Here is a 12,409-nt window from a genome sequence, read left to right on the forward strand (position 1 = left end):
AAGCCAACAGGGACTTGCTGATGAATTGATTAATTTGAGTAATAAGAAAAAGATTTGAGGGTTGAACAATTGGGGGAATGGTGTGGTCCTTTATTGGAATAGGAAAGGCTTTGGAGAAAATAGGTTGCAAAGAGGCCTAAAATTTGATATATCAATTGGATATCCAAAACTCAAATCAAGTAGAGTTGGATTTAGATAGGGATGCAAGGAGATACAGGTTTATTAAGTATTGGTGAGAAGATTCTATATTATATTTCTTTAAATTTTACTCCAATTGTAACACCTTCAAAATTTTCAGTATTAGAAATACTGGTTAATGTTTATGATTAGAATAAATAATTATACTATTCTTTTAATAAAGTAACAATAGAATTCACACTCTTTTTTTCCTAAGTAGCTAAGCATTAACCCCAGCTTACACAGTGATGTACTTGCTTATTGATACATAACTAAAGGTTTAGAATTAGCCCAGCACCTCCTGGCAGGGTTGATGAGCAATCACTGTCATTATTTTTTTGATCCCTGGATAACTTAGGAAAGTTCCCCATCGCTTGGAGTTTCCATTATCTTTTTCATCATTATTTTAGAGTTTCAAAGTGTCATCAGAGAATAGATATAAAAATAAATTAAAGCGGACTTTAAAACTCTAATTGAAATAGAGATGGGGAACCAAAGTTCTCCTTTTCATCCACCTAGAAGACAGAAGACAATTTGAAAATAGTTCCACTTTGATACCATTGTGTATCAAAGAAGCAGCTAAAGGTACCATTTTGAAACTCACTGGGAATGAAAAAAATTTCAACTAAATAGTAGAATTAATAATGGTTTTCATTATGAATATTTTTTGAAATTGAGTTTCATTATAAAACATTAGAGTCATTTCATGTCTACTTTTTTATAGCCAAACTTGTATGTAAACATACTTCAGAATAAACTTAGGAGAACTACTCCCAGGTTGCTAAAAATGCCCAGGCTGCCCCCATGAGAGAACTAAAGCAAATTACATAGAAGGGAACTTGAGATTTTCCATTTTTATGTATAATTGTCTAAAACAGAAAAGCTGCCAAATCAAGAAGAAAAAAAATGAAGCACATGAAAACGAATCTAATATAACACATTAATTACAACTCTTTTGCATGTACAACATAGCTATTTAGAGAAAATAGGTGTGCCCTAAGCAAAACTATTGAAAGTTGTCTTGGGCTGCCCAGCATCCCATATTTGATACTAGTCTAGTCTTGCCCTAGACATGACCCCTTTAAATGGATCCATACACATCCTAATGTTGTCTCCTGACTGGTTGGTCTTTCAGGTCACAAGCTGATGCAGAACCACAGTCAGTGGTAAAGGAGATGTCAATACCAGAGAGCAAATGCTTCAGTAATTACAATATTGAGAATCTCATGCTAAGAGACATATATGTGATCAAGATGGCTTTTCAGAACCTTCCTGATCATTCCTCCAGGACGCTGCCCTCAAACTGAGTAAAATGCTTCCTCTTACAAACAGCAGGAAGAGTCCAGGTTTCTCAGCCCAACATTCAATGTCCTGTATAATTTTCAGTGCATAAATGTCCACAAATGTATCAATATCCCTAGTCACAGTTTACAGTTATACAATCAGTAAAATGAAAATACTCAAACTTAATAAGCCCATTTATTTATATAATGAAATTATATAGTAAACTATCATGGATATAAATATATTATAAATAAAGGAAAACTACATTGCTATTAACAAGAACAGTGCTAATCACATGAGATTCTGGATTTAAAAAATTTAAAGTGATAGCTCTAGATTTTATGAGAGTAATAAACAGGAATAGATCCAATAGTTAACTGATGTGCCTTGCTTTAGACAAACCAAATAAATCAAAATCCAAGCATACATGAAATTAGGGCCAGATAAGTTACATTGCAAAATAAATTCAGAGTAGTGGCCATTTGAACAACAAATCCTAACAACATTTTAAATGCAGCTTGACTCCTATTTCAGGAACATATTTATTAGACAAATTAAAGCGTGCCTTACTCATAAAAACAAACACAAGTAAACACAGGGGGAGATAATAAAAAGCTAATGAAAAAAAATCTCAAAAAAGATCTCAGAAATTTTCTGATTTGAACTGGAAGTTTGGTTAATACTGTATCCAAATGCCATTTTTTTTAAAAAAAAAGATTCTGAACTGTTACTTCCCAAAGATCAAAGTTTTAATTTTCAAAAGAAAAGTTGCCAAGAAGAATTTTTAAGACAAAGTAAATAGAGAAACTAGTTGGGATGGTGGGAATTATTCCAGATCGCTGTGCCTTCTGTAGGAAAATTAAATAAAATCTGGCAGTCAATAGGCTTTCTGTTATCTATGTCCTTTAACTATTTCAGAGACAGAAAAATAAGAAACTAAAATCTACTGCTTCCAAATGATTAAATATCTTCCACTAAATTTATAAAAGTTCCTCCTCAGACAATTTCTTCACTCATTCCCTCAAAACACCAATATTTCTGTATCTTCAGGATGAGCTCTATACAGATTCGAGAGGAAACCTGAACGAGAAACAGACCTGAGTGTGTGCTAGTGTAACTTTGCATTCCACATACCCCCAAATAAGCATTACGATATGGTGACCTACCCTCCTCCATGGAGAATTATGAGATATCAGAGCAGGAGCAGATCTTTAAAGTCTTCTACTATAATTCCTTTGAATATATGAAAAATGACTCCAAGGAAAAGTTATTTTCCCAACTTACAAAGATAAACTCAAGTCCAGTGAAGTGAATAGGCCCACTCCTTGCCTGCACCTAGCCACAGTTCAGCTACCCAAGTGCTACTCTCCCTTGGTCCATCTGCAAGGTGAGAAAGCAGATCCAGAGAAACACCCAACCCATTCTTTCCCTATTCTCTGCTTCTCTCTTGAAATCCAATTGCAGAAATATGATATCTGAAAATAGCTCTTATCCTAGAGCACAAGTATAGCGCAGCTTTCCAGAAAGTATCTAGAAAGCCACAAATAAAACTTGAGGATGGGGCAGGGTGGCTGCTTGAGAACTGGAGTCATTTTGTAACCCAAGCTTGAGATGTTTCTAGTGGCCTCCACCATCCAGCTGCACCCCTTCAGACTGGGTTAGGTGCTGGGGAAGTACTCTGCTTTACTCTACCACAGCATGCCCTTCACTGAACTGTCATCGTGAGTGGATTCAGCAAGGGAGGCCCTGAGTCTTACCCATCTTCTTATCTCCAGTGCCTAGCACAATGCCTGGTATAGAAAAGATCCTCAATAATGGCTGTTTTTAAAAATTACTGTATATTATTTAATTTATATTATTTTCTAAGTGATACACACAAATAACTTGAAAAAGTCAAATAATCAACGGGATTTATTTTATTTCTGTTTTGTTTGTTTGGTTGGTTTTTTATTGAGACAGGGTCTTGCTCTGTCACAGAGGTTGGAGTGCAGTGGCGCCATCTCAGCTCAGTGCAACCTCAAGATTTATTTATTTATTTATTTATTTATTTATTTATTTATTTATTTTTTATGCAGAGGAAATAATATAATTCCTTTATTTGAAAAATGATACTGAACCTCAGAGATCAGTTAAATCTACTGCTGGAATGGGGATTCTTTCTAAACTGTGTTGTTCCCTCTCTTCAAACAGCTGTAGCTGTACACAGATGGAAAAAACATTTGGTCAGAAAGCAGCAAATTAGTGTTTTTCAGGACCGAATTCGGCTCCCGCAGCTCCTGCGTCTCCATTCGTCTAGATTTTATTTCTTCTTTGCATTGACATTTTTGCAGACCCAGTTCATGCCATCCTGAATGCCCTCTCCTGTGAGAGCTGAGCAAGACTGGATCTGCCAGACTCGGTCGCGGATGGTATGCAGGTTCAGTCCTTCTGCAATTTCAGAGGCAGGAGCTGCTGTGAGCAAATCCTGCTTATTAGCAAAGATGAGCACTGGCACACAACTTAGTTTTTCTTCCTCCGATAATTCCGCTAGTTCCTGACCCGTCTCTTCAAATCTTTTTCTGTCTGCACTGTCGATTACATATATAAGAATATCAGTATTTTCAAAATAATTCCTCCAGTATGGTCTGATTTTCCTCTGTCCACCAATGTCCCATACATTCAGTTTAAAACCTTGTGATTGTACACTTTTGATGTTGAAACCCTGTGTAGGTGTGATGTGGCTGATATCTTCAGATGCTAGCTGCTTCAGAAGAGTGGTCTTGCCAGCATTATCCAAGCCCAGGAGAAGTATTCTCACCTCCTGGTCTGGTGCACTTTTCAACTTGCGCAAAATTGAGAGCAAGCCCATCCTCCTGCGGAGTCCCTCCTCCTCCTCCTCCTCCGCCTCCTCCTCCTTCTGCCTCCCCCGTTACCAAGGGCAACTAAGATTTATTTTTAAAAGAAGCGTTACCTTCTATCCATCAATCCCCCAAATATATAATAGGCATATCTATTTCTCCGAGTTAATCATATTAAACTTTTAGCTATTTAGTTGATTGTGTATTTAGTACTTAACTCTATTATTTTTTCTTTCCAACTTTTATTTTAGGTTCAGGGGGCTACATACGCAGGTTTGTTACATGGGTAAATTGCATGTCGCAGGGATTTGTTGTACCGGTTATTTCATCACCCAGGTAATGAGCACACTGCCTGATAGGTAGTTTTTTGATCTTCACCTTTCTCCAACCCTTCACCCTCAAATAGGCTCTAGTGCCTATTGTTCCCTTCTTGTGTCCATGTGTTCTCAATGCTTAGCTTCTACTTAAAAGTGAGAACATGTGGTATTTGGTTTTCTGTTCCTGTGTTAATTTGCTTAGGATAATAGATTCCAGCTCCATCCATGTTGCTGCAAACGACACAATCTCATTTTTTTAAGGCTGCATCGTATTCCTGGTGTATATGAACCACATTTTCTTTATCCAGTCCATCACCCATGGACATTTAAGTTGATTCTGTATCTTTGCTATTGTGACTAGTGCTGAGATGAACATGCATGTGTATGTGTCTTTATGGTAAAATGATTTCTATTCCTTTGGGTATATACCCAGTAATAGGGTTGCAGGGTCAAATGGTAGTTCTAAGTTCTTTGAGAAATCTCCAAACTGCTTTCCTTAATGGCTGAACTAATTTACATTCCCACCAGCAGTGTATAAGTGTTCCTTTTTCTCTGCAACCTCACCAGCACTCGTTATTTTTTGATGTTTTAATAGGAGCTATTCTGAGTGGTGTGAGATGGTATCACATTGTGGTTTTGATTTGCATTTCTAATGATTAGTGTTGCTGAGCTTTTTTTCATATGCTTGCTGGCCATGTGTATATCTTCTTTTGAGAAGCGTCTGTTCATGTACTTTGCCCATTTTTTAATGGTATTGTTTGCTTTTTGCTTGCTAATTTGTTTAAGTTCCTTAAAGATTCTGCAAATTAGGTCTTTGTCAGATGCATAGTTTGCAAATATTTTCTCCCATCCTGTAGATTGTCTGTTTACTCTGTTGATAGTTTCTTTTGCTGTGGAGAAGCTCCGTAATTAGTTCCCACTTGTCAATTTTTCTGTTGCAATTGCTTTTGGAGTCTTGGTCATAAAATCTTTGTCAAGATCTATGTCCAGAATAGTATTTCCTAGGTTTTTTTCTAGGGTTTTATAGTTTTAAGTTTTACATTTAACTTTTTAATCCATCTTGAGTTGATTTTTGTATATGGTGAAATGAAGGGGTCCAGTTTCATTCTTCTGCATATGGTTAACCAGTTATTCCAGCACCATTTACTGAATAGAGTGTCCTTTCCCCATTGCCTGTTCTTGACAACTTTGTCAAAGATCAGATAGTTGTAGGTGTGTGGCTTTAATTTTGGGTTCTCTAACCTGTTCCATTGGTTTATTTGTCTCTCTTTGTATCAGTACCATGCTGTTTTGGTTATGTAGCCTTGTCATATAGACTGAAGTCAGGTAGTGTGATGCCTCCAGCTTTGTTCTTTTTGCTTAGTATTGCTTTGGTTATTTGGGGTCATTTTGGTTCCATATGAATTTTAAAATAGTTTTTTCTAATTCTGTGAAAAATGTAATTGGTAGTTTGATAGGAATAGCATTGAATCTGTAAACTGCTTTGAGCAGTATAGCCATTTTAATGATTGATTCTTCCAATCCATAAGCATGGAATGTTTTTCCATTTGTATTTGTTGTTTCTGATTTTTTTCAGCAGAGTTTTGAAATTCACATTGCAGAGATCTTTTACCTTCCTAGACAGCTGTATTCCTAGGTGTTTTATTTTCTGTGTGGCTATTGTTAATGACCTTGTGTTCTTGATTTGGCTCTCAGTTTGGACATTGCTGGTGTATAGAAATGTTATTGATTTTTGTACATTGAATTTGTATCCTGAAACTTGGCTGAAGTTGTTTATCAGACCTAGGAGCTCTGGAGCAGAGAGTATGGGATTTTCTAGGTATAAAATTGTATCATCTGGGAAAAGAAATAGTTTGACTTCCTCTCTTCCTATTTGGATGTCTTTTATTTCTTTCTTGTGTCTGATTGCTTTGGCTGAGACTTCCAGTACTATGATGAATAGGAGTAATGAGAGTGGACATTCCTGTCTTGTTCTAGTTCTCAAGGGGAATACTTCCAGTTTTTGCTCATTTAGTATGATGTTGGCTGTGGGTTTGTCACAGATGGCTCTTATTACTTTGAAGTATGTTCCTTCAATGCCTAGTTTATAGAGGTGTTTTTTTTTTTAACATGAAGGGATGTTCAATTTTATTGGAAGCCTTTTCTGCGTCTGTAAGATGATCTGGTGGTTTTGTTTTTAATTCTGCTGATGTGATGAATCACATTTATTGATGTGCACACGTTGAACCAACCTTGCATTCCAGAAATAAAGCCTACTTGGTCATAGTGGATTAGCTTTTTGATATACTGCTAGATTCAGTTTGCTAGTATTTTGTTGAGAATTTTTGTATTTATGTTCATCAGGGATGTATGCCTGAAGTTTTTTTTTTTTTTTTCTTGTGTCTCTGTAAGGTTTTTGTAACAGAATGACACTGACCTCATAGAATGAGTTACGAAGGAGTCCTTCTTCTCAGTTTTTTGGAATAGTTTTTGGTACCAGCTCTTCTTTATACATCTGGTAGAATTTGGCTGTGAATCCATCTAATTCAAGGTTTTTTCTGGTTGGTAGGCTTTTATTACTGGTTCAATTTTGGAACACATTATCAGTCTATTCAGGGTTTCATTTGTTTACTGGTTCATTCCTGTATGTTTCTAGGAATTTATCCATTTCTCCTAGGTTTCTAGTTTGTGTGTCTAGAGATGTTTGTAATAGTCTCTGAGGGTTTTTGTGTTTCTATGGGGTTGGTAGTAATGTCTCCTTTGTCATTTCTTTTTTCTTTTCTTTTTTTGACTCTCCCTGTGTTGCCCACCCTTGAGTACAGTGGCATGATCTCGGCTCACTGCAACCTTTGCCTCCTGGGTTCAAGAGATTCTCCTGCCTCAACTTCCCAAGTAGTTGGGATTACAAGCATGTACCACCGAACCCAACTAATTTTTTATAGTTTTAGTAGAGACAGGGTTTTGCCATGTTGTGTAGGCTGCTCTTGAACTCCTGTCCTCAGGTGATCCACCTACCTCGGCCTCCCAAAGTGTTGGGATTACAGGTGTGAGTGACCATGCCCAGCCTCCTTTGTCACTTCTGATTGTGTTTATAATAAAGGTTTTTTGATTGAATGAATGATTGAATAAATGTTAATTTCCAATATCTGCCTCACAGAATTGTTGCAAGCTTAAAGCACCTAGTACAGACTGACAGTAGTAAGTATTGAATAAACCTCAGCCTCTAAAATCTGGCCCCAATCTACTATCTCCCCAGGGCCCATTCCCACACAAGCACCTATTCCCACACAAGCACCTCTTCTATATGTGTGTCAAACTATACTAGTCACTTTCTCTAATTTACTAGATGTACTAAGTGCTGGGCATTGTGCTAAGCAGTTTATCTGCATTTATCAGCTAATTCCCACAACAACTGTAGAAGCTAGGTACTGTTATTATTTCCATATTGGATGTAAATTCCATGATGACAAATGTATTTTTGCTTATTTTATTGAATAATTGAATAAACAAATGAATAAATGAATACCAATTTCATGAATGCAGAAATTGAGTCTGAGCAAGATTCAGCAATTAGCCCAATGTCACACAGATAATAAATTGTAATTCAAGCCACAATCTGATTGATTTCAATATCGATGCTTTTAATCACTTTCTCATACCCTCTCAACTGGGAGAGTGGTGATTAGGTGATTCTCAGATGAGGTGCTAATTCTTATTTATCCCCTACACCTTGGTAACAAGGTAACAAAGACAAAAAAAAAAAAAAAAAAACCAGACTGTATTTATTCTGACTCTAAACTGTAAGATATTATTTTTTCTCCTAATAAATCAAGGTTTATCAATGTAAATATTTATTTTTATGTCAACACCAATTAGTCTTCCCTGTGGTTCTCAAAGCAATAAAATAATTTGTTCAGGCAACGCCAGTTAAAAAGACAAATATTTCTCCTTTTTAGTAGATTTGTATTGATTCCTATTTTATCTAGATCACAGAAATTATGCTAAGGTAGACATTGTTTTTTCTATAGCAAACTAAAGAAAATTTATAATTCTGATGCTCTCCTAAGTGATGCTCACTAGTTGAGAAGGTAACAAAGAACTATACAATTCCAAATAAACTGAAGCTTAAATAACTATTTTAAAAAGCAAACAATTCAGGTGAAAATACTCGTACGCAGTCAAATAAATTCCTATAGGATGAACCAATTTTTCCGTTATTAAAAACTCTCAACAAACATATGAAAAAAAGCTCACCATTACTAGCGAAATGCAAATCAAAACCACAATGAAATACCATCTCACACCAGTTAGAATGGCAGTTATTTAAAAGTCAGAAAACAACAGATGCTGGCGAGGCTGTGGAGAAATAGGAACACTTTTACACTGTTGGTGGGAGTGTGAATTAGTTCAACCATTGTGTAAGACAGTATGGTGATTCCTCAAAGATCTAGAACCAGAAATATCATTTGACCCAGCAATCCCATTACTGGGTATATGCCCAAAGGATTATAAATCATTCTACTATAAGAACACATGCACCTGTATGTTTATTGCAACACTATTAACAATAGCAAAGACTTGGAACCAACCCAAATCCCCATAAACAATAGACTGGATAAAGAAAATGTGGTACATATACACCATGGAATACTATGCAACCATAAAAAACAATGAGTTCATGTCCTTTGCAGGGACCTGAATGAAGCTGGAAGCCATCATTCTCAGCAAACTAACACAGGAACAGAAAGCCAAACACTGCATGTTCTCACTCTAAGTGGGAGTTGAACAGTGAGAACACAGGGACACAGGGAGAGGAATATCGCACACTGGTTCCTGTCAGGAGTTCAGAGGCAAGGGGAGGGATAGCATTAGGAGAAAATACCTAATGCATGCCGGGCTTAAAACCTAGATGATGGGTTGATGGGTGCAGCAAACCACCATGGCACATGTATACCTATGTAACAAACCTGCACATTCTGCACATGTATCCCAGAACTTAAAGTAAAATAAAATAAAATAAACCTATCCAGTGTTTGCATTATACCCATAATTTCACTGTTAATGTTGATATAGGTTTAAACACTCAGTGTTTCATGGGCACTATATTGTGAAGCTGTACTAATAGAAATCAAGGAACAGAGATGTGCCCTGTAATATATGATACTGAAACCTATGATTCCTATATGCGCAAAATTTTATGTAAAGAAAAAAATGTAAGTAAGCCTCTCCCTATAAATGTTCATTATTATCAACAATCAAATCTTAGTGACTAAAAGAGGGGTTTGCAACTAATTATGTCAGTACTAATCTTGTAAGTAGCTATTCTCCCCCACAAATCATGCCAGTGGATAGTAAAGAATGCTGATTTTATGTTTTTAACTATATATTTCACTACTTTGTATCTCCTAGGGAATAAATGGGCATTAAAAACGCATATAACCATGCAGACTAGTCATTCTAAAGATTTTATTTCCAAGTAATTATTTTTGAATATCTACTATGCATTTGGCATTCTGCTAATTACTGGACATACAATGTTGAAAAAAAATTGACCTCTGCTTTCACATTTATGCTCAGAAGGGAAGTTATTAATGACATTTCAATCCAAGAAACATTTATTGAACGGTATTATATGGGGAACTTTAATGAACATTAGTGACTTTCAATGAATTCTGGACTAAAGGAATTGAATAAGCAAAGATAATGAGCCGGGAATATGCATTTCGAGTACCATAAATGGCAAAAATTCCAACGTAAATCAAGCTTGAAACATATGTGCAATTTGTCTAGAGACTCGAGAAGTAGTTGAGACTCAATCCTGAACCATTCAAACACCATGTTAAAAAGTTTTGGTTTTATGCTAGAAGCAATAGAGAGCTGTCAAATATTTAAACTGACACGTTCGCATTAGGACTGTAAAAATATAATTCTAGCAATAGTAGTCCATAGAGAGAGCAAGAATGAAGAATGTAGAAATATAAACTCTCATTTTTAAAGTTTATAGATCCAAGAGTCATTTCTAGATCACATCGATAGACTTTGACTCTATCTGATTAGTTACATATAGGCATGAGATTAGAGGGAGGGGCAGAATCAAGGATGATGCCAATGCCTCTAGCCAAGTAGTTGAAAAACTGACCAACACAGAAAACTCAAGAGGATGATGAAACTCAGGGCACAAGCAGAGGAAGTTAGTGAGTTTGATTCAGGGTATGTAGCATTTGAGAAGCCAGCAGAAGATCCAAACAGAAATGACCTGTGGAGCCTTGGAGCTTCAAAAGTCAAATAAGTCTAGTGACCTAGGTTTAGCATAAAAGTGTTAGCTGAAATCATGTACACTAATGAGACTCCCAAGGGAAAGAGTGTAGAACAGAAGGGAAAGCAGAAGACAGCAACTTTGGAGACACCACCACTTCAAGATAAAAGAAGGTAAAAGAAGTGAACCATGGGAGATACAACAGGGGAAGACTGAGGCAGGCAGTGGACCAGAGTCTTACAGCATGGAGTCATGGCAGTCAGGGGAGGAGTTCCAGGAAGGAGGGCTATCAGCACCATCAACTGCTTCAGAGAGATTAAAAGGATGACCATGATAACTTGATATCTGGGGATCATTATTTATTGAAGCAAATGTAGTTACCATTGTTTGATTAAAATAGTCATCTGGGGATATCCATTCACACTTAAGTAATAAAGCTGTGAGAGAGATACAAGTCCCTGGATTCTATAGGATTAAGAAGCTGCATAACAAGTAAACCCTACCTCTTCATGTTCCAACAAACATTGCTGTATAGAAAAACCACCCATTAGCAAGGCCGTAGGCAACTCACAAGACAGCAGCTATGCATGTGAACCTTGAGCCGGCTATTTCATAGCAATACAAAAATAGTTACCAGCCACCTACAGCATATTTACTTTTCCTTTTCTTTTCATATTGATTTTCTCCCATACAAACTACTCATGAAGTAGGAAGGAGAAGTCAGTAGTTTACATATATGGATATTAGAACTCATGAGGACTAACTGACTTGCTCAGGTCCCCACAGCTAGTTAATGGGCTGTCCTGTCAGGCTAGGAAGGCTCAAGAGTCCCTAGCAATTATCCTACTTTCACAGATACTTTCAGTTTTAGGCAGCTTTTCACAAAGCCATGGAACGTCATCCTGCTACCTTAGCTGACTAAACTACTACTAAACTAAACTGAAATAACTGACTAAAACATAGAGCTGTTCCAAGTTGAAGAATGCCAAATAGGGACATCCTTTATTGACTGGTCATCCACTGTCTAGACAGAGAGAAGGAGATGGGGGAAGGAAGAGGAAGAGAGAGAGGATGGAGGAGGAGGCTGATATTTATAATAAGTCCCGTTATGTAAGGTCACCAGGGTATTTCTCTTCCTGCCCATTAATATAATAGCAGAAAAGGGACAATAATACCAGTCATTCAATGTATTATAGAGCTGGTGGGAATACCTAGACAATTCAAAAAGAAAATTCTAGAAAATAGCAACCTCTAAGTAATTCACAAAGAAAAAAAAAAGGCAGTTATAAAAGGCATAATGTGACAATCCAGTAGTGACTTTCCATTGTGGACTTCTGGGCATAATAAGAACTAGAAATAGAGTCATCTAGACACCAATAGAGTCTCATAAGAAAGTAAGTAATATGTATCACTTTCTTGTTTGTCTTCCTCACTTAGATGAAAGTGATACCAGCAGTAGGATATAAAAGCTAAATCCATCAAGCTAGGTTTGTATAATAGGTGAGAAGAGCTACAAAGAGAGATTTAGAAATGTCAAGGTAAAAGTGGTAGATAATGTC

At 36.6% G+C, this 12,409-nt stretch overlaps 1 protein-coding gene and 1 pseudogene across 2 annotated transcripts in view; both read right to left on the reverse strand.

Annotated features, from left to right (window-relative positions):
- Positions 1-12,409, reverse strand: part of PDE11A (phosphodiesterase 11A) — a 455,368-nt gene that overhangs the window by 343,221 nt on the left and 99,738 nt on the right. The window lies entirely within an intron of this gene.
- LOC101025204 lies at positions 3,532-4,368 on the reverse strand (annotated as a pseudogene). The gene has a single exon (XR_635550.1). The product of XR_635550.1 is annotated as an ADP-ribosylation factor-like protein 3 pseudogene (transcript).

The sequence above is a fragment of the Papio anubis genome, chromosome 10 (assembly GCF_008728515.1).
Source record: "Papio anubis isolate 15944 chromosome 10, Panubis1.0, whole genome shotgun sequence".
Lineage (NCBI taxonomy): Eukaryota > Metazoa > Chordata > Mammalia > Primates > Cercopithecidae > Papio > Papio anubis.